The 23,085-nt window shown below is 39.0% G+C and overlaps 1 protein-coding gene across 2 annotated transcripts in view; it reads left to right on the forward strand.

The window, feature by feature from the left end:
• ROR2 (receptor tyrosine kinase like orphan receptor 2) overlaps nucleotides 1-23,085 on the forward strand; it is a 145,253-nt gene that overhangs the window by 7,193 nt on the left and 114,975 nt on the right. Inside the window, exon 1 of one of the 2 annotated variants that reach the window (XM_032676485.1) lies at nucleotides 19,996-20,055. The exons of the other annotated variant lie outside the window; for it this stretch is intronic. The gene's annotated coding sequence lies outside the window, so the exon portion shown is untranslated. Of the gene's footprint in view, nucleotides 1-19,995; nucleotides 20,056-23,085 lie in introns of those variants that run through there. 2 annotated transcript variants of the gene reach the window in all.

Genomic DNA, 23,085 nt, shown 5'->3' on the forward strand with positions numbered 1-23,085 from the left:
GGAGATTTCTTTCTCCCATGTCTACAACTGAATAGATAGATATCATATCTCTAACTTGATTGTAAAGGAGACACAGAAGATTTTTTGAAGAACAAAGTTCAGGGCCAGAGATAACCTGCTTCTGGGACTTTTCTGTGCTGGTTAACTCAAAGTACACACACCTACCTCAGGCATTTGAGCTGTGCTTCACAGCAAGACCATAACATTACTCCTTATATACATTTTTATTTGCAAGACATTAATCTTTCATTTCCAAGGCCCTTAGCAGGCTGTATTTGTTGTACTTCTGCACATGGCAAGGCATCATTAAAAGAAGTTACCTCCTTCCCACTCCCTAGCTCTTCAGTCTGCAGATGTTATCACTTTCCAATTTTCCTGTCAGAGCAGTGGGTGGACATTCAGCAGTCTGTTTCAGGCAGCATCAGCAAAACCCTTGGTCTAAGCTAACCTAGTTGATACTGATTTTGATGGATCAGCGGTCTCACATGGGCAACTCTGCTGCTAGGCCAGAGGAGGCTGCACCTCCTGCAGTGCAGTTACCAAGCTGGAGGATAGTGGGCAGGCCACCTGTTGCACCAGGTCACTTGGAACTGAGAGCTCTTGGCAAGAGAATTTTGCTGAGTAGGTGGGTGGATGATGGGAGTAGTACCAGTAGTGGCATCTTGCAACGAGGAAATTCATGAATCTTCATTTTGCTCAGTGTTGTTCTCTGTTGCATACATTCCCAGGTTATTCCTTCCCTCTTCGTAGGAACTTCCCATAAATTCTTACAAAACTAATTGTTATCCTTCCTTCTTTTGATGCCTCTACAAATCTGTTGCTTGAAGTTTAGGCTAATTGTATGGTACCATGCTGGTTGCTATTGTCTGTTTCTCCATACACCCTGTCTTGAATCTGCCTCACGTTGCAAGCTGTTTAACACATTGTTGACTAACTCTGGTCAATGCCTGCGTTTCCAGTAAGGTACAGGTATATAAAGAAATAATAACCTGGTGCTGGTACATTAGTCCACGTGAGAGTGGTACAAAAAAACTAGCTGTCTGTGGGATCACCAGTGCTGGCAGAAGCGGCTGTACACTGAGAGGCAGGAGGTCTGAGTCACAGCAGTGCCGCTTTAGGTCAGGTAAAGGTGTTGTGGGATCTCACTTCTTTGTCCTTTTGGAAGCATAACAAAGTTCTGGCAGTAAAGAATAAGATGTTTCTGCTCTGCACTGGTGTGGCCTCACCTTAAATACTGTGTGCAGTTTTGGTCACTGCAATATGAGAAAGATATGAAGCTGTTAGAGAGAGTCCAAAGGAGACAACGAGGATGGTGAAGGGCCTTGATTTGAAGCCGTGTGAGGAGCGGCTGAGGGCACTTGGTGTGTTCAGCTGGAGAAGAGGAGACTGAGGGAAGAGCTCACTGCAGTTACAACTTCCTTGAGAGAGGAAGAGGAAGGGCAGCCACTGATCTCTGCTGTGTGGTGACCAGTGACAGGACCTGAGGGAATGGCCTGAAACTATGTCAGGAAAGGTTTAGGTTGGATGTTACAAAAAGGTTCTTCCCCCAGAGGGTGGTTGGGCACTGAACAGGCTCCCCAGGGCAGTGGGCACAGCACCAAGCCTGACAGAGTTCAAGAAGCATTTGGATGATACTCTCAGGCACATGGTGGGACTCTTGGGGATGGTCCTGTGCAGGCTCTTGCTGATCCTTGTGGGTCCCTTCTAACTCCTCATCTTCTGTGATTCTGTTTTTCTGTGAAAATTAAAAAAGCCAAGAAGAACTGCTGTAGAAACATTCATTCCATTTGTCTGGATTTGCAGGAGAAATTACTCCTAGGAGCATATCAAAAGTTTTGCCAAATAGAGCAAGATCAGAAAATGAGATAAAAAATAAAAGGAAAAAGAAAAAGGAAGAATGATGTTACTTGAGAATCCAGGACTATAACAGCTGAGTAACTTCAAGATAGATTCTGTAAATCTCTTGTATGAATCAATAATAAATAAAACTGTGTAGAAGCTTAAGAGGCCTCGGCAATGTATAAAATTTTTCTGCATCATTCATCATACTAAAGTCTTAGCAAGAAGTTATAGAAGGTGAAGAAAATGCGAGGATTTTTTTTGTGTTTAAAGTGAGGGAGTGAGTATTCTGGGAGATAAGTTAACAAATGGTTTTACTGTATACTGTAGTTGTTTCTCATTTAGAAAAGTGACACAGCAGAATTGTGTTGTAGAAAAAACCCAACAATACTAGAACCAGTAATGTTGCAGTGATGTTTCTGTATGTAGTAAGATTTATCTCTTCTTAAAAAACAAAAAGCATAAAAGGGCAAGTGAAGGCTATACCAGCAGATTTTAGACAGATAACCCAAATATAATATCGTATTCTCTTTTTTTACCCCAGGCAATAACAATTCTGTTCTGATTCTAAATGTGTGTTGGTTTTCACATTTTGCTGACATATTAGAGAAGTGTTGTTTGCTTTTGTTTTTGTTTTTCTAAATAAAATATCCCCTTGAGGTGTGCTGCCCTGAGGTATAATTGTCAAGTAATGCAAAAACTACACAGGCTGTGTATCAGAGAGCTGACTGGACAAAAATTAACCCTGCAGAATCCAACTCAGTGCTGGCTAGGCTACCTGAATTGGCTTACATCCAGTCCCCAGGAGCACCCACACCGGTGTGGGGAAGAGACCAGACTGGATGGCTGGAGGTCTGGGCGGGGGAGTACATGGCAGCCCTAGCAAAGAGTAGGTTGAATTACCGTGGGACTATACTCTTGGGGATAAAAAACTGGATGTGCAGAAACACTAACATAATTGTACAGGCTGGAAATTTTAGAGACACCTTCACAGTGTTGTTGTGATTGATGGCTGTCCAGGATTTGGATTCTGCAGAGAGGAGCTGAATCTGTGCAGGTTAAATAAGAAAATTCTCACCTGTCTCAAAAGTCTATTCTGCAAACATGTGTTTGATTAGTTGTCAGGGAGTTATTCACACCATAAATAGTCTTTGTCATTTGTCTTTGTGTTAGAACTGTTGAATCTCCAGCAGTTGCTGCTTAAGCTGCATTTTCGGAGTCCACTCAGTTTTTCTTTGCATTCTAGGTAAGAATGAATGATGTTTGAAATTAAATGTGTTAGTAAAACAAGGGAGGGTTTTGGTGTTTTGTTGGTTTATTTGTTTGGTTTTTGTTTTGATTCTTTCTTTTTAGATAAACAATGAAATGAACAAAACAGGGGGTTTGTGAAGTTTCTGAAGATCCATCAAAGCTTATTGAATATTCTAAGTTTAAAATAGAAAGGATCTTGTAGCATCCATCCGTAATTACTCTTTTAGATCTTGCAACTTTCTCTCTCCTGAGAAATACAAATCATTCTTCTTCAGGGCAGACATGAAACATTTCTTTCACCAAGTTGAAAAGAAAAAAAAAGGGGATGAGTCTATGACAGGGAAACCAGAGATTTGTGTTCATATAAGAATTTCCTTTTTTGGGGAATGGGAAATAAAAGTTGTTTTTGGTACCCTAGGAACTCACTAGCTGAAGGATGAGCTTAAAAATAAAAAAATATTTAAAAAATTGTAGTTATAGTGGTGGTTAATGATGACTCCTTTCATGGTAGACCAGAATCCCTTACAAAGAGGAAAGTGGTAGTATGCAGATAAAATTATAAGCTTGAACAGGATCTGAACCAAACCTACATGAGGAAAATATATCTGCTGTTGTTTTAATTTTAAAAATAACTGTGCCTCGTAGCTCTGCCTGGAAGCAATTTAATACAACAAATTGGTTTTTTTAAAAAATACTTCCAGCCAGACCAGAAGCAGTAGTTAATAAATATCTTGAGAGGGTGAGTCTGTTCTTTATGCTGGGTTTTGCAAACTCAGTGAATTTGGATATTTATATCTGAAATTACAGATAGTAATTCAACCTGTTTTTCTAAAGCTGGTCTCACATTTGTCTTGTTCTCTCTGTGTCGGTGTAGAAATGTAATTAAAAAATCTGTTCCCTAACAGAGGTAGCAGAGAATCTGTTGCAAAGTTCATGATACTGTGGTTTTCAAAGCAATAAAAAAAAAATAACCCCAAAATGTTTCTTTCAAATTTTATGTCTAGAGAGCTTTTGGATAATGTTGCTCTTGAGAAAAATATTTTTGCCAGTGTGTTATTTAAGAACATAGTACACGTAGAAAATGCTTTGAAGAGGATCATGCTAGTCAAAGGCAAGAGCATACAGAGTTAGGAAAGGCAGATTTCAGGAGTTATACTGGTTTGTAATCTGCCAAATTTAAAGTTAGGAGCAGCTTTGATTCTGGAACTGGAGGGAGATGTGTTTACACAGGAAAGGACTGCAAAAAGGAAAGGTATTAATTTAAAAATTGCAAAACATGGAAAATTCACCTCACATTTACTAAACAATTACTATATCCACAGAGGCAGTTATTAGAAAGTATTAGTTTAGTGTGAAACCAAAGAGTAAACTAGATGCAGTGCCTTCTCCCTGCAGGCAAATCCTTAGTAATCTGTGAAATACCTGTAATGTCATCTTTGCTCCCACTAAAACAAATTGGCATGTGATTTATGATTTCTAGAAATAAAGAGAGAAAAATCAAACCTCACTGCTGTGGTGCTACGCTCCATAGAAATTCTTCAAGTGCCTTTATGCCCGTTACGTTTTCCAGGAAGCTCAAGATCTTCTACAGGCACAGTATGATGGGGGGGGGGAAAGGCTCTAAAAGGACCTTGAGAGGTCAGATTATTTGTTCTTCAGGGCATAATCAACTCTAGCTGCTGGCACAGCCTATTCTCAAGAGGTGATGTGAACAGAGGTTCAGTGACTTCTACAGGCAGCTTAGCGCTTACTTACTCTTGATGGTGATCCAAGTGCCTTACTTCCTCTTACAGTTTATTCCTCTGCCTCTTGTAGTTGTACTTGATTTTATTTTTGTTGCTTCTGGAACAGCTCTTTAAACTCTGAAACAAATACTTTTCAAAAATCATCGTCTCCTCGTAGATGTCTGTCTTCATCCCTACTGTTTTCTCAGCCTTTCCTCTTACATCATGTTTTCTGAATCTCATGGTTGTGCTCATTCTTCCCTACTGGACTTGCTCCAAGGCAACTTTCTTGAAGCCTGCTAACCAAAACTGGTGTACTCTAGCTCAGGCTGTACCAGCACCAGCTAAAGGAAGATGACTGTTTCCTGTATTTACCAGATGACGTTTTTATTTCTCAGATTGAAGTCTGGCAGGATGGCATTGCTCAAGTTCTGATCTGCTACAGATCTTTCATGCAGAATTGTTGCCAAGTCCCTGTTTGGTACCAGTGCAGTGGTTTATGCAGAAAGCTTCCTGCCTGTCTTCACTCAATTGCTCATCTGTATTACCACTCACTCCAAAGCATTTTTTGCTGGCATTTGATTTCATTTACCAAAAGCAGAATGTTGGTAGCACCTAACACCTTGGTGTTGCCTGGGGAGTTCAGCAAGGGAGGTGTCCATATCACTGAAACTTGCAAAACTCCATCATTTCAGTTGACCACTGAGAGTTAACTCTCATGGTTTTCTAATGAGCTGGAACGTTCCTCTATATAATTTTTTCCTGTCTCACTTATGAGAATGTCATGTGGGACAGTTCCTTCCCAGCTAGTTAGCACCTTCATTTTCTGCTGGCATGGCAACTTCACGCTATCATTTAATATAGAATAGTAGATGTCATATTATGGTCCTTAGGAGCTAAACTTCCCCCAGCAGAAACTCTTGTGACGTGTCTAAGTCTCTGCTTCTGTGGTTCCTTCATAAATAACTTCCCTTTCTGTTAACTTTCGTTTCTGTAGCTCTGGTGCATTTTCACACTGTGCCAGAGAATGAGATTCATCAGTTTGAAAGGCAGAGACTTCAGATTTGTCCATTCTCAAAGATTTTTTTTTTCAAAGTTCAGACAAAGTCCACAGAAAACTTTTTGCAACTGACAGTTTATCTCTCTCTCTTAATATCATGTCTGTGTCAATTTCATGGATTAAAATTGTAGCCTTCAATCTCACACTGGTTAATTGTGGTGGTTTGGGCTAGGCCTTCCTTGGTGACCAGTTTGTAACCAAGGAAGGGTCCAGATTTACCCAGTATTCCCTACGATTTTTACGTAAGCCAGATTATAAGAAGAAAGGAGAGAAGGCCTTCGCTCTCTTTCCTTCCGGCGGCTTGGAGGTGCAGGTTCCCTGCTGTTGAGTCTGCCGTGTTGGGGAGCGAGGCCTGGTAGGGCCTTGTCGACCTTGGGAGGCGGAGGTTGCCGGCGATCGTACCGGAGCGACTCTCGGTTGTCCCAAGGAGAGTGGTGGGATATATTTTCTTTGCTAACTCTTAGTTACTAGATCTCGGGCTACTGATTGGGATATATATATATATATATATATATATATATATATATATATATATATATATATATTTTATTTTGGTTTTGTTCCCTTTCCCTTCCCCCTTCCCCTTCCCTTGTGAAATTCTATATATTTTTAAATTGTATATATATTTCAATTGTAACATAAGTGTAAATATATTTATATATATCACTTTAGCTGTCTCTCTCGTTTCGGGTTTTCTTAGTTGGTTGGTTTTTTTTTTTCTCCCTCTTCTCCCTGAGGTTTGGGGGGGGGGGGCTTCTGGTGGTAAGGTTTGGAGACTTGGCAGGGAGCCAGCTTCAAACCATATCATTAATGTATTCCTACTTCTTTTGCTCTCGTAAGTCCCTTATTGTGTGAGTAGTTGAACGTTGCAAGACCAAGACAATTAACTAAAAGCACTGTACATTTGAGACCATATGATATAATTTCATTTTTAAGTATTAATACTCCTCTGAAATAAGATGTGGGCTTAAAATTATAGAAATAACATAAGAATAAATATGTGTAGTTGTCATTGTCTCTACAGGGTTCTCCTCAGTTCCTGTAACTCATATCATCCCATCCTCTTCATTTTACTTTTCTGTTCCTATGATTTTATCTTTTTCCCCAGAGCATGTTTCCCTCTGATGCTTAGGTGTTTTCTTCTTGTTGTTTTTTTTTTTTGTTGGTTTGTTTTCTTTCTGACTAATTCTTTGCCCATTAAGTAGTACTTTAGATCTTAGGAACTCACAGACGTGACAGAAAGTACTTCTGTGATGCACGGTGGCTGTTTTTAGCTACCTGGGAAAAAAAAAGTCCCTGGACAGCAGGTAGGAAAAATGCCTTGAAACAAGTGGTTTTCTGTGACTAACTGAGCCATTAGCATGCTCCTTTGTAACTGATGTTGCTTGAGAAATGAGCACCTCATTTCTCATTCCATTAATATGGAATGGAAGAGTAAAGCCAGGAAAGGGTGAAATGGGGAGCACAGCTCTGATAAGGTGGGAGCAGACTGGGGTGGATGGATGTGTCTGAGCAGAGTCTGGACTGTGATCCAGTTTATGAGGAGAATAAATGTCTGTGGGGGTGTGAAAACAGGGTTAGGGTTGTGAGAATGTGTCAGTGAATGACTATGTGAATATCATTCAAGTACAGGGGAGTTTAATGTGCTCATGAGTGTGGACTGGCAGGGAACTGGAAACTTCTACTGCTGCCCTACCACCATGGCTGGTGGTATGGGAACTGAACATGGCATCATGCTGTGCTTTTGAAAGTTCTGCCTTGTACTGTGGTAAACTCTTTTCTTCTTCAGGACATACAATGTAAGCAGTGGCCATGTCTTTCACCATGGTTGTATAGCAAGTTTTACTTAGGGAAAAAAGGGAAGTCCCTCCCTCCTTCCCTCCTTCCCTCCTTCCCTCCTTCCCTCCTTCCCTCCTTCCTTCCTTCCTTCCTTCCTTCTTAACTTTTTTTCTCTCTCTCTCTCTTCCTCCTCCCTTTCTTTCTTTTCCCCATTTGAACTGATGAAACCACTCTCTTTGGTAATTCTGAGTAATTTCAATAAGTCCTGGGCTTTTCTGTGCAGAGACTGCCAAGTTTTTAGAAAATATATAGTGGCTTAGGGATTTGAATGTATGTCCAAAAGAGACAAGGTTTGAGACCTCCAAATGTCTTTAGTTTAAAACTATAATTTGGAAATGATCCTTCCTGAGTCCCAAGAGCAAAAAAGCCAGTACTTCCATACATACTGTTAGTCATCATTCTCTCCACCATTAGGGTTCCCCTCCCTTCTGAAAAGGCTACAGTTTGTTTTACTGTTTTAATGAAAATGAGTTTAGTTGATTTAATGTTCTGTTTTGTGATGAAGTGTCTTATCTAGGTCATAGTTTAGCTGTTAACAAAATATTTATGAAGTGGTAAGATTTCTCTGCTCTGTGGTGAATTTAGTCTCTAGAGTGGGGCAAAATGCTATTTAACTAACAAATAAAGCAGTTCAGCTTCAAATTATGTCAAAGTTGACTGCAGCAATTTTAATCTTTTAGAACCCCTTTAAATGCATGGAAGTATCTGGAACTGCTCAAAACTTATGTGACCTCTACTACAGAAAAGGCATTTCAGATAAATTAATATTGTAAGTAGCTATCCAACGAAGGGAACTTCTGGATTTAGAAACTAGGTTAATATTTTTATTCTGCATGCAGACTGTAAAATACAGCTAAAGACTAAGAACCTGTTCCGGAGCTGAGGTTTTTGGTACTCAAGTCTCATTTGGCTGGCTTATCAAACGCTGTGCTAAATCCTTGTAAGTATTTGAAGCTGGTATTTGTGATATTTGCTTGGGAGTGTGTTGTCTGTCATGTAACAGTGATATCAGCAGATGTTTCCCTCATTTTTGCATAGCTTTTGTTGGTGTTTAACATGATTACAGCCACAGTGGTGAAAACACAAGCAGTGGAGGTGTTCATGTTCTGGGTGTTCCCATGCAATGTAAATGTGGTTATTCAAAGGAATTCTGTAGGAACCAATGCTTCACCATAAAAAGTGTTGAAAATAACACTGGGATTTCAGTTGCATCTGTTGAACCAGGGGTGGTTTGTCTCTGTGTCTCTCCTGTACTAAAAAAAAAATGGTATGTGGGCCCTTTGTTCAGCTGTCTATCAACAGACTTTATATTAGGCATGATTTGTGATGTATTGAATTTTGTGATAACCATAGACTAGCAGAGGATAAGTAAATAATTAGTGAACTACATCAGTAATTCATTGGCTGTGTTTAATTAACTAGAGAGTGCCATCTTCAGCTCCACAGAAATAGCTTTGTTTGGGTTTTCAGAAGCTTCATTTTACTTGAACTTCAGCTATATGAACAGCCATTTCTGTGGAGTCCCTGTTTCTGGCTCAGTCTAGGCAGGCAAACCTTTGTTTAGTGTAGAATAGTTGCTTTGATCTCCATTCTTGTTTTCTGTTTTCGTTTGTATCATTGTAGCTCTGTCTGAAAATATATCCTCTGTCTGAAAACATATTTGATTTCCTGACTCGTGTGTTCTTGCATTAAGATGGTTTGTAGTTCACTGTAAGGTTCTCTTGATCTGGAAAACAATATGAGTGAACCTGAACTACCTAAAGACAAGCTTGCCTATGTCTCCAGGAGATGGACAGTGAAAGAGGTATGTGAACCATGAGTTGTTCTTATCTAAGATCCCACAAAACCACTTGTGTAAAAATCTATAGACTTATCTGACATTTCCCCCCCTCAAGCAGCTGTCTGCTGAGATGAACTTTGAAAGACCTGATTTCACTAACAGATTCTGCATTTTGTTTTACTTCTCAACCAGTTATCTTACAAGGTTACTTGCCTAGGTGCATCTCTCCTAATTAGTGACACAGATTAAAAAAAAAAAAATTTTGTCAGTAGCTGGCAAAATTTGTATGACAAAGTCCTGTGTCAGTACAAGACTAGCAATTACTAAAGCAATGCTGTGTAAGACTGGAGTTGGTGGGGACAGACACTCATTTGTCTCTCATGCTGTGGCACTCTGAATTGCATGAGGAGCAGTGCTGTTCTGGAGGCAGTCTCTACCTTTTGTATAAGACAGACAATTGAAGCTTATCACTTATTAACTTATTAATTAACCTAGCATTTTTACCTCTTTGATGAAGGCACTAATGAGTTTTTAACCTTCTAAGAAACCATATTTTCTCAGTGAACATACAATATTTTTTTTTTTCCTGAATAAAAGATTTAAAAAATGAAAGGCCACACTTACATGGTTATAGTACATCTTTTTAAAATTGGAACTGAAAAACATTTAAATTGCCAGATACACTTTTTTTTTTTTTTTTTACTTCTGCAACCATGAGAGTTCAACATCTAAAACAGAGAAGGGAGTCTCATTTCACTGACAGTCATAAGGTTGGTGGTATCCTGTTTTGTTGAGTCAGTAACACCTTCCAAAACCCCTGTTGCAAAAGGCAAACAAATTAAATTACATGAAAAAGTGGGATAGTCTTGTTTATCTTAGAAGTGAGGAAACTGAGGCAGAAGGAAGGTGTGTGAAGTGTACTGAGAGCAGACATGTTTTTGTGTGAGCAAGAGCTTCTGTATGTTGTGTCCATGAACACCTGGTACCAGGGATTGTTGTGCATACACTTAATATGATGTTTAGTGGAGAACTCAGTAAAAGTCTGTGAAGAAAAAAACAGAGGATCAAAATGCTGAAATGAACCCCCTACATCAGAGAATTCCTTTTGTTGATTTGGTTTCAAGTAATCAAATAACTAGCTTGCTTACATTTTTATCCAAGGAAATAAAAAATTTAAGCTCTTATTGCATTTAGATGTCTTGGCATAAATACACCCTACTGCATTTAAGTAACTTTGGCCAGTTGCTGTGGTTCATTCTTAATGATTATTGGTAAAAGGAAGGGACAGACAACACAGCCTAAATGGCAAAAGCTTAACAGTATTTCTTGAACAGTGTCGTGGAAAGTTAATATCAGCCAGAATTGTAAAGGCACACGTGAAAGTCTGTTTTCAGATTAAAGCAGAAAGTATGGGAGAAAAATAGGCATGCCATAACTAGAAGAAAACATAACAATTGTTCTAAAATAACTGAGTCTAACATCTTCTCTTGTTCAAAGGGATTTATTAGAAAATGGGAAAATATACAGTTTGAGAATAACTGAATCATGGAGTTCTTGTGACTTACAATTGTAGCACATGTATGGAGAAAATTCATGTTTTTCAAATTGATATCAGTGAACAGAAAGTTCCTGTGATGGTTGCTTGAAATAATTTGGGGATGGGAAAAAAGCAAATTTGGCAAGGCATTTTTATTTTAATGGCAATTCCAACTTGCACCATCACCAAGATGAAGTTTAAGTACTTGATCTACTAGATTTCCATTGGTCATTATTCCATGTGCTGTCATTCACTCAGCGAGCTTTTAAAGTCTTTTTGTGGAGAACAAGCTTTCATGCTTGGGAAGATGTCAAAATTTTTGTAGACACAGGAGCAGGTATTTGGTCTGAAAGAGGAGACTGAGCAATGGAGAGCATCTCTGGGACCAGAAATCCAAAATGTCATCCAGACACGCAACCTGCTGCTGTAGGAAGAATGAAGCACCTGCATGAGGAGTTTGGAGTAGTAGTGTTGAATATGAGTAGGGTGGCTGTGAAGGTACTGGCTTCACAGCCAGTGAAGAAAGAGCTTGCTCACAATAATTGTTTGTAGGTTTTGGGTTTTTTAATTTTATTTTTACAGGAGGAACTGTACATCTTTAATGAAAGCAGCAGGACAGTTTCTTTGCTCAAGGTGGGATTTTGCATACTGCTGATGACAGGAATGCCATACACTACCAGGACATCTTATCTGCAATTTCCCCCCCCCCCATCCTTTTTTTGTTTTGTTCTTTTTTTTTTTATGTGGTTGTAGAATGTAGAGGCTGATGCTGACTACGAGGTAATCCTACAAATAGTGTAATGCCCATCCTCAGGTGTTGTAAAATGGCCCAATTCTACTGTAGTCAGTGAGGTGACAGCATTGATGTTATTAAACAAGAGTTAAATTTAGCATCTCTCACACTCATCAGATGATGTTTCTAGTTCCTGAAGATGTTTTAGATTAGAAAGTCTGTGTTTGGGCAAACTGGCCTTCCCTTGAAGCAATGCAGTTGTAAATAACAGCATTCCTCTTGCCACTGATCAAGATACAGGAAGTTATTTAATCTTGAACTTTTGCATGTGTTTGCAATTGCTTATTACTGGATTTCAAGATACCTGGGGGTTTTTTTCCCCTATTAATATTTAGTTAAGAGACGCCTGAGTGCTGTTGTTTCAATTACTTGATTACAGTTTGTAGCAATTCATTATTTGCCTTTTTTTTTTTTTAGGGTAAATCAGAAAGGTGGGGTAGTTTAGGTTACTAAAAGGCTATAGGTTCTTTTTGACACTTAAGGTAAACTGATCAAAATGAAAGAAAATTTAAAAATTTTACTTTGTGCCTCTGACCTGTGCTGTCTTGGTAGCTGTGTTAATGGATGTGTATATTTTTACGTATATAGAATGAAGTGCAGTCTGCTCTGAAGTTTGATAATTTTCTTTTGCCTAGATATCTTTTTGCCTGGCTTAGTTTAGTAGTGTATTGTTCTATGCCTGTTGCTAGGTCTTGATTTTGCTTTTCATCTTGCTGGAATAAGTATCATTGGAACTTTCTGCCTTAAATCTGCTTTAATTTAGAGCAGTTTGCTTATCTTCAGGTTTATCTCCCTGAGGGAGGGCTTTCTGAGTGTGCTGAAGCCATCAGATAAAGAGCCCAGCCAATGGTCATGTGTGGGGCTGTTCTTGACAGACTGGATTTGCAGTGGTGGTCAGCCTGAAGAGGCTGATGTTCAGTTGCAAGATGAACTGATGACCAAATCTAATAGGGAAAGCAATGACAGAAAATTAAAACAATAGAGAGCATTAGTTAGTTTACACACCGAACAGGAAAATGAAGTGGAAATAGGCACCATTTGGGGATAATTAGAGTTGGAAGGGACCTCAGTTCCTCTTGGAGTCCAGGCCCTGCTCAAAGCGGGGCTGACATTGCTATGACTACTCTGCCTTTTAAGATAAACCCCCAAAGGATAAACAGATTACACCAAAGCATTTTTCATTTCTTTCAGCAGTACTGCTTCATATTTCCTTTTTTTCTGACCCTGCAAGAATCATATGTTGAAGTCAAAAGAGTATGAGTAAAGTTTCTGCCTGTAATGCTTGATTTTATGTGGACTGACTTGATAGCCTGAGGTTGCCATCAACACTTTAATTTGTCTCTGTGCATGATAGGAGTGATACTGAGTCAGTGGGGAGTTGATCATCCTCATTGTTTAATGCTTTGAAGATGAGGCTATATACTGTAATTACTAATAATACCTGACCTAAGCCCTTTCCTTTAACAGGTAGTGCAACATTTTGTGATTTCTTTTATTGGCATTGTATACTTTAACTACATTTGAGAAACAGTTGTTAAAGTGTTGTCCAGCCTCAAGAACACTTGTTCTCTTTAAACCACCGCTCTTATTAATTGCCTGCAGGATCTTCACTACCTGTAGGATCTAAGCTGCCATTTTATTTTCCTAAAATAGTTTAGGAAAATGTCCTCCTAGCCCCTCTATTTCTTTGAAAGGTTGATGAGTTTGAAAATGTTTTCAGGTTTATTACTCCTCAGCCTTTCAGAAGAGTTTTCTTCTCCCCTCTTTCTATTACCAGCAGACAGTATGTAAAATCGTGCAGTTCAGAGTGTAAGAACAAAAGAGAGTAATGAGTCCTTTGCATTCCATTAAATATGTGCTGTTATAATTCGTATTGCATTTGGCAAATTTGGGAAACATTTATGGGTGTAAGCAGTGGATAAATTTGGCCAAAATTTTCTAACTTGGATATTTGAAATTGTCTGTGAAAATTAAGTGACTCCAGAATTACCGAGTATCTGCAGCTTTCTTTGGAAAAAGCATATGCTTTTTAAATGTTGAAGTATTTTTTATGGCTTTTACTCTCATCGTGACGCACCATGTACAAGAAGAATATTTTTGGTAGAGGAGTCTACTCTGCATAGAAGTCAGCATTCATATTCTCTCACCAGAAAGATGGCTCTGTTCCAGTACTCTGTTGTACTGTGACAAGCACATAAACACAAAACAATTTCTTTTTCTTGTGTATTTACAGTATCACTCTTTTGATAATGATTTTGCATCTAGTTTTAGGCCCTGAATTTTAGCCTTGAATATGCAGGCTCAGTTGGAAACCTGTGTTGCTGATTTTTGGCCAGTTAATAGTTCCAAGTGGATGCAATTTAATAACCCTTGTCCTGTTTTGTTTTACCTCCCACACCATCTGATCTATGTCTTTCTCCTGGTCTTTTTTTTTTTTTCCTCTGTCCTAAAGGATAGTATTTTTTCAATAATTCAGACTTTTGAACATGTCATCTGAAAACGTAGCTTGCTCTGAAATTTCCCTGTGCAATGTGTCTTTCCAGAAAGAAGGCTTTCTGTACATGGAGGGAAAAGAACGTGAACAGGAACCTGTGGACGGGTTGGAATGGCAGGAATGTAGTGCACAGTAAAGATGTCTGTTTCTTCACACTGAAATATTATTTAAACACATTTCAAGAGCAAAATTATTTCGTGTCTCCGAGGTCTCCTGGATACCTCTCTGTATTTCTCTATGGGCCTCCACAACACATTCTATTATTGGAGAGTGGCAAGAGACGTCAGAAATACAAAATTACTCAGCCTTTGCTGAGATGAAGGTTAAGTTCCGTGATGCATCTCATAGTCTATTAACTGGCCTTATTTACATTTGATTTGGTAAAAATAACCTAGAGTGGTGCTGCTTGAGCTTTGCTCTGTTTGTCACAATGTTTGAAAAATACTGGGTGAAAAGTTTGTCCATGTTGTGTGGAGGTGTAAATTTCTTAACAACCTTGTTTCAAATTTTGGAGGGTCATTTGCCTGCGTGACCTGCATGCTTGTCCTTTAGCCTTCCTCTGTGTTTTACACAGGTTGTTTTAGCCAGAGTTCAGGTTATTTCTGATTTTTGCCTGGTTTCACCAACCTGTTGGTTGCCCCAGCAGATGCCTTCTGAACACCCCTTTAGATCATCTTCAGATCTGTGTTTCAACACTGTGACACAAACTCTCAGGTTATACTTTCCAGCCTTGCTCCTCTTGTCTCAGAGGAGGAGCTGGCTGTTCAGCAGTGAGATGCCCCCTGCCCTTTGTCAGATATCCTGATGTTCATGAGCTAAACTTTCAAGCATGGCTTAATATTTTCTTCCCTGGTAACAATCCTTGGTGCTGTACGTGTTTCAGAGTTAGATACGAAGATGTATTTCCTTGTGATCTTGGGGCAGAAAGTCAGTGTATACGTACAGTCTCCATTTTGCCTGTGAGAATTGGTCTGATAACATTTTGATGCAGTCCTGTCTACTCTCCCTCACCTCCCCCTTATGCAGCAGCCTGGTTTCCCTTATCAAAAGTCAGCTTTTAGGTCTGCCAGACCAGTGCTGCTCTCTCTTCAACCAGCTTGTGCGAGATAAAGGCTTGGCTTCCACTTTTGCTTCAGTGAAGTCAGCTTATCCCAAAACATGGATCTGTAGATGCCCAGATCTACACCTGGGCTTGTGGCATTTCAGTAATTTTACTGGGACATAGCACAAATTGTTTTACCCTTCGAATAAGTTTTACCTTTTCATGAATTTTTGGCATGTTACTGATAATAAAAAGATTTAACTATGCAAGCTTTCATGTATGTCTGTCCTGTACTTTTATCAATTCTGTTCTATGTGAAATCTCTAGTAGATACCATTCTTTTATCCAAAAGGAAAAAACCAAACCCTACATAACCACTGGAATTCTTAAAAGTCTGTTTGTATTACTCATTGTTTCCTACCATTTTCTGCTGTACCAAGGGTGATAATTTCAGCTTGGTTAGGAAAAGAATCCTAGTATATATTTCTAAAAAGAGGTTTACAAGTTGATTTGTCCTGATAGATTTCAACAACTAGTCCATCTCTAAGAAAAGGAGCGTGTTTGTCTTGTTTTCTTCTGGGTTTGGTTCTTGTTTTGGTTTGGTTTTTTCTTTCTTTTCGTTTTGAAGAGTGAGTTAGGATCTTGCTCTTTTTTTCTTTCTGGTGATTTTTACACATTTGCTTTTCAGAACAATGATTTGATTGACATTTAGTCCATATATGTGACCTCTGGAAAGAATCTGAGAGATTCTTTTTCCCTAGTTTTGTCAGTGTTTTGTTTCTCTCAAGTGTGTTGTAAATGTTTAACTTGAAGTGTATGGGCAGAGTGTGTCCTTGCAAAATGGCATTTCAGGAGAATCTCGGTTCCAAAAGGCCTTATAGTCCCATCTTAATTTTGACTTCCCACTTTCCAAAAGTGAAAATGGACCATAGCCTAGTTAAGGTTATCTGAATTTTCAACAGTGTAATTTACTTTGATGCCTTTTTCTTTTGCATTGCTGTCTTCAGTGGTGATCTGTTGCACGTTGCAGGCAGATGAATTTCAGGACATCCCTGTTCATTTTTGTCTTTCATGTGCATCCCAGCGTGTTTTGATTCAATGTCAGGATGTGCGCTGGATGTGCACTGGTCCTGTATATTTTGTTTCCCTTTGGAAATGTTCTTGGACAGGGAAGAAATGAGGATGTATGTGGGATTCTGTGCTCTGGTGACTCAGGGTGCTCAAAGCCTCAAGGTGTTCCGCAGAGCATTCATCCCCCACGACACAGAGGGGAGATCACGTCTCCCTCCTGTGAATCAGGGGGCTGGGGCATTTATGCTGCTACCATGGGCTGCACAAACATTTTAGGACCCAGCTAAAATAGAGACATGCAGGATATCCATGTGTGACTGTGGCACTATGTTTATCCTGGTATGTGTGGATGGAGCTCCTGTAGCACTGGCCCGTCTTCAGAGCTGGGAAGGAAAGGGAAGTAAGTGAGCAAAGGAGCCTTTGACGTTATACTCTGATTTTAAAACCAGCTGTTTTTTCTGTTCCATGAACTCCATTAGAAAAGGCTTTATTGACCATTTACAAATGCTCCATTTTCCACCACCTTACCCCACCTTAATTATAACAAAAGAATCAATACCTGAAAGACACTTAGCAACAGAGTTACTGCCAGGTTTTTATCACCTTGATAATCAGATTTCTTCAGTCCTAATGAACTCCCAGTTCTAATTTATAATTTCAGTGTAGTACATTATGTAGCAATAGATCAAGTTACCCACCACCTGGATAGTGAGGCATTCTGAAGAGAAGATTCGTTTTGTGACTTCTGAAGAACTTGGTTTACTGGGGTGTGCAGTACTCTGCAGAAAACAGAATGTGTCCCTGTGGTGTTTCTGTGGTGAAGTGCTGATTCTGCTCCTCAGAGACTGTCAGGCTGTCCTGTTAGTAGTGCGGGAGATGGAAGAGTGCCCTTCTCTCTTGTTTGACAGGCCATCATTTGAGGCTGGGAGTTTTGCCAGCTAGTGACCTAGTGTATCCAGTTTCTAATCTGGGAAAAATGTTATTGAGAAGGTGGTGGCCTGACAACTCTGGCATTTCCTGGGGTTCTCGGGTTACTGTGACACCATGTGATTGGTTTTTCAGCCTGAGTTTTGCTTGGGTTGAACCATTTGTGTTGCTTGCTCTGTTGGGAGATCACCTGCAATCTTAAGACTGATTTTTTTTTTTTACTTTATTTTATTTGTTACTTATCAGTTATTAGTTTTGTTCTTGAAGTTTTGGGGAACAAGGGAGGGTTTATGTGTAGATGCTTAGTACTCTGTCTTATAAAGAAAGCCTCAGAGGAAAACATTTAGCACTGCTTGCCTTCTGGAAGCTCAACTACCAGAATTTTATCAGACTTTTCTTTTACTTTTGTCATAAATATTATTTTGGATTGAGTAGTACATGCACTGAGCTAGATGTTTTTGAAGCACGAGATTCTTCCATCATTTCTTGGAACACTGCTGATGAGATTGATATGGTCATGAGGGAGTAAAATGGATCAGTGTTTCTCTAAGATTAGGTCTAAATGAATCCAGTTGGGTTTCTTTCCTGAGGATAACTTGAAAATGGGAAAAGAGAATGTAGGTTGCCACTTGTCAAGTAAACTTAAGGCATGGCTGTGTCATGGGAATCCTCTGGGATCTTCTGAAGGTCTGCCTAAACCTTCAGATAATGAGCATCACCTTGCTTTCAAAACAAGCAACAAAACAAGGAAAAAGCTTGCTGTCAAAATATGGAAGCAAAGTTTTATCTTCAAGACTGATGTTTGGAGTTGATGATGATTCAAGCTGACTGCCAGAGGCCTAGACTCTACTCCTGGGATTTAAATACGTTACAGGAAAGTTCATAAGCTGCTTATTGCACTCCTGACTGTATTACAGAAGGTGTTTAACAGAGCAACAAAATATTTTTTAACTTAATGTGGGTAACTTTTCTCATTTTTGTACCCATGATCACTGTCTACTGTATGTAAACTTTCATTTCTTTTATATTTTACATTTTGATATATTAAAAATTTTTTTTTCTGCTTTGAAGGTGCTTTAATCTGAATTTTTAGCAAGTTTTGTGTAGTTCAGAGCAAATATAATGGAGCTTTTATTCTTGCTTTTATTTAGGGTTTCATGTAAACCCTGTAGTGAAAGTGAGCATAAATTAGCTCAAGAAAATTATACATCTAAATTGCTTGGCTGGTCCTGCTGATTAAGGTCAAACATCAGGCTTGGAATTTTGATAATTTATCTGAACAAGAGCCATAAGGTTTATCTTTAACCTGAGTGGAAGAATGTTATCTTTGACAACAAAGCAAACAAAGTATTAAACGTTTTCCTAAACTAAAGAATTGAAATGTGCCTTGATCTGTTTTTGTAATTAAATGAAAAAAAAAAAAATTGACCCCTTTTTCTTAGGTTCCTAAGTATTTACAGTTGCTTAACAGTATTGGCAGTCGGATTGTTTTTATTGACTTCTCAAGTCAAAGAGCACTTATAATTCCTTTTGCTTTCTTAGGGATAACCCATAATGTGCCAGTTAGCGGTGGAAAGACTGTAATCAAAAGATATTTCCATTGGGCACCAGAATAAAGTTTCAACTTGCCAAACATCGCAGTTACTTTGTCTTGGAAAACGTTGCAAGTAACGCTGCAGGTGTAAGGAATGGTGAGCCACGGCTTCTGTTCCTGAGCAGACCTGGGATAGAAGGACTGCGTAGGCAGCGAACGTGTCCTGGTCTGACCATGCTGGCTGATGTGCTGACTCAAAGTTGCTTTGCTTGTTCAGAGAGTGTCCAATGAGTGCAAATGAAGTATCAACTTCACTGGCTTGCCATCCTGTCTCCAGGATGGTAGAAGACCTGTAGGAGGGATACGTGCAACTCAAGAACAGGAGATGCTTATTTCAGTCCCCCCGTTGCCTGCAGCAGGTTTCTGCCTCACCTTTCAACAGTGTGTGGGGACAGTTTTATCTGTCTGTTGCATTATTCATAAAATGTACATGTTTGTTCCTTTGGCTAATGCACTTTATCTTTTGCTGCAGTAGCAACATACAGCCCCAGGCATATTAACCACATGCTTTAAGGACTTGAGGCTCTAGAGCCTTGGAAAAAGGATTTCGTTTTCTCTTGTGTTTCACATATTTTTTTGTTGGAAGAACACAGCTCAAAATGCAGTTGTATAAGAGATATTTAATTTATTGATTTGTACAGATTCTTAGGGGAATTATTAAATTTCTTATCCCGTCTCTGCATCACAGGGGGAAGATGTCGTATAAGTGTTAGCATGAGTAGATTCTTTAAAGCCACCTTTTTTGTAAACAGGTGGATTAAGACCTTGTGAATAAATCCATATTTTAAAATTACTGTTATGCAGCAATGGAATTATGGATGTGTTGTTTGTAAAAATCAGAACTCTTGTGTAAATTTGATGTCCAGCATAACCATAAAAGTATTCCGGTGTAGACAAAAATAGGATTAATATCACAGTGTGTATTCATGTTTGGGAGCGCCCGTTGTACTTTGCAGTGCTCTGTAAAATGCCTCATTCCCAAGCAACCATGCAACCAGTTCCTCTCTTCTTGAGCTGCCAGCCTGTGGCCTGCTGAAGGTATGAGTTGTTTATGTGCTCCAAACTCCAGCTCTTTTGTGGAATAATGCCCAGGATCACAACAGAGTATGTTCCCATACAAGTTCATAGAGAACTAATAAACTTAATTCCATTGTGCTCGGTTTGCTGTGTTTTGGCATTTGCTTGTTGACTTGTTTCCCTCCCCACCCCTTCCCCCCCAGCCTCCAAGTCTTGGGCTGTTCTGACTTCGATCAGGTTATTTTCAAAATCTCTGTCTTAGTCTTTCTCTGAGGCTTCTGGCTGTTGTGATGTATGTTTACCTGTGTCTACACTGAGTATGAAACAGCACAACATGGTTAAATTAGAACTGGTGGCTGCTGTCTCTTTTGCAGTGGAACAGCTTTCCAGAAAGAGAGGAGGAGATGACTGAAGAGGACATTTCTGTTCCTTAGGAGAACTCTATATACGAAACAGTTGTATAGTCAGTGTTCTCCTCCAGAAAAGACAGCTGTAACGCGAAGTTAAAGTTTCATCTTCAGGGTTTCAGCATGGAGGATGAAAAGCAGAACGCAAAAATTTCACATAATTTAATATTTTGCTAAAGCTACTGGCACTTCATCTAAAGTTAGAGGAAGAGTGACTCATTTTAATGGATTTTGGATCAAACCCATTGGTCTAGGAAACTTATACATAATTCTAAGTACTCTTACTCTCTGAAATGGATTCTTTTTCTTCTTTTTTTTTTTTTTTTTTTTTTTTGTTTTGTTTTGTTTTGTTTTTGTTGCTCTCTGAAGTGGATGTGCCTCTGCATAGTGAGTCACCACCCCTGGAGGTATTTAAAAGACATGTAGATGTAGCACTTAGGGACATAGTTTAGTGGTGGTCTTGGCAGTGCTGGCTTAACAGCTGGACTCAGCAATCTTAAAAGTCTTTTCCTACCTTAGTGATTCAGTGATTCTATTATTTTTTAGCATTACTAGCAAAATATATGTGTATCTTTTGGTTTGCCAGTTTTTGTGGTACTGGAAAATTATCTCTCTACCTTCTACCATTGCACTGGTGGCACTGAGTTGAGTTTTCAAATGGTGATACTTATAGCAAAAATAATATTTAGACTAAGGTTTTATCTATTTTTTTTTGTAATAATTTTTGTTACATGCCACGTAAGAGTTGATGATCCTGAAAAATAATTGATCCTGGGACATAGGCTTAGGCATTTTAAAAATGGTGAGGATTTCAACAGCAAGCTATAGCAACTGATTAGGCAGAATAAAGCTTCATTTTTCAGATGATTTGGCCAAAATTCAGATTGAGTGAGAGCAGTATTTCTGAACTAAACCAGAATTCTGCTTATGCATTAGTTATTCAACCTCTAATTTAACCCTTACAGAAGCCTGGAGTCTTACTTTGTAGCTAAAGGTATGTTTTGAAAAGAAGTATGTTACCCAAAGGAAAGAGGTTATGGAGAGAAATTATGTGTAGTAGAGAACGACTGTGTTTGCTGGGGCTGGGCCAAGTTAAAAGTAGATGCATGTCAGGACTGATTAAAGAATTCCTTATTGTAGGAATATGATATTTTAGGATGATAATGGAAGGATGGGAAACTCATGAAAAGAATGCATTTGGGCAGAGCATTGTTTTGTTTTAATCAATTCTAAGTCTTATAGAAAAACAGAATCGCAGAGGGATTAAAATATCAGGTTTTTTTTCAAAAAGACATGCTTTCAAGCTAATATGATTTAAATTCAAACTACCTTAAAATAATATGTAATAGTATTTATTTGCCTCTTCCACGAAAATAGCATGGTGGTGGAGATGATGGGGATGGATGCGGGAAATCTGGGAACCATCTGAAAGTAGATGTTAAATTTTTTTGTAATAATCAAGGAAGAATAGCCAAACATCCTAGGAAGAGCATATATTTCTGAGTAAATAAGAATACTATGAAAAACAGCAAAACAAAAAATAAATTGGTATCTCTTAACTGCATTTGGAATATTGTCTTAGTAGCTAAGACAGCCAGTGTATTCAGTTCTGTCAAGTTTAGTGCTTTCAGAAGTTAGTCAGATGTTCATGTCAGCCCATGTAATTTTTCTTTCTATGTCTGTGTACTTTGAAGACTGGGTGCTCCATGCCTGTGCCTCTGTAGCAGAACAACTTACTGCATTCACTCATTTCCTGCATTCTGGTTTTTTTTTTTTTTCCTTCCAGAAGTGTCTGAGTGAATCCAAGATCTAAATGCAACTTTCTGCTTGTGATCACTTAGAAAAACATTTTGCAAATACAGCCCCTTGATGTTTCTTCTCCTTGTAATTTTGCAGGTTTCAGAAGGAAATTATATTTGTCATACAAGGACTTAGACAAGGACTAGGGGAATAAAATCCCCTAGCTGTATAAATCCACATGTATATTCCTTTTATGAGGTAGGCAGTCCTTGGTATTTCGTGGGGTTGCAGTGTCGATAATTTTGAGCTCTGCACCTAGGTTTCCACGCTGAGAGGAAATGCTGGCAGTCTCAGAAGCTGTTGCTGACAGCTGTGCACCAGGCACAGTTACTGCTCACTGGTGATGTGTGGCCAAAAGCTCTTGTTCTTTTTCCACGAGGAGCGATTGTAGCGTTTCCAAGAACAGCAACTGCTCTTGGGGAATGGCTGGCACATTCTCCCTGGGAGTATCTTAAAGGCTGCTCAGATATCTTTTTCAGATAATTCATCAGGTGATGCCACTGAAATACAGAGCTGCTTGTTTAATGGATCAACAAACAAGGCAGGCTGATGCACTACAACTTGCGAATTAACAGGGCCAGCCAAACACAGCTCTGTCCAAAGCTTGCAGTGAGCAGTACTGAAAGGAGGTTTCCTCAAAACCTGTTTTACTCCAAATATTAGAGGGGGAAGAGTGAAGAGATCAATTCCAGGAACACTTGTGCTTTATTTCAATAACAACATAAAATTAGAAGCAAGTTTGCAGGGGCTGCAGCACTGTTAGCATTATTTCTCAGACCCACTTGAATGTTGGAGTCCATATTTCTTTAACAAGGAATTTCACATCTCATTTTTAAATTAGTATGGCTGCTCCTGTGATCTTGGAAACCTCCAGCGAAATTTCCATCATCCACTTAACATCCTGCATTCT

Source organism: Chiroxiphia lanceolata, chromosome Z (assembly GCF_009829145.1).
Source record: "Chiroxiphia lanceolata isolate bChiLan1 chromosome Z, bChiLan1.pri, whole genome shotgun sequence".
Lineage (NCBI taxonomy): Eukaryota > Metazoa > Chordata > Aves > Passeriformes > Pipridae > Chiroxiphia > Chiroxiphia lanceolata.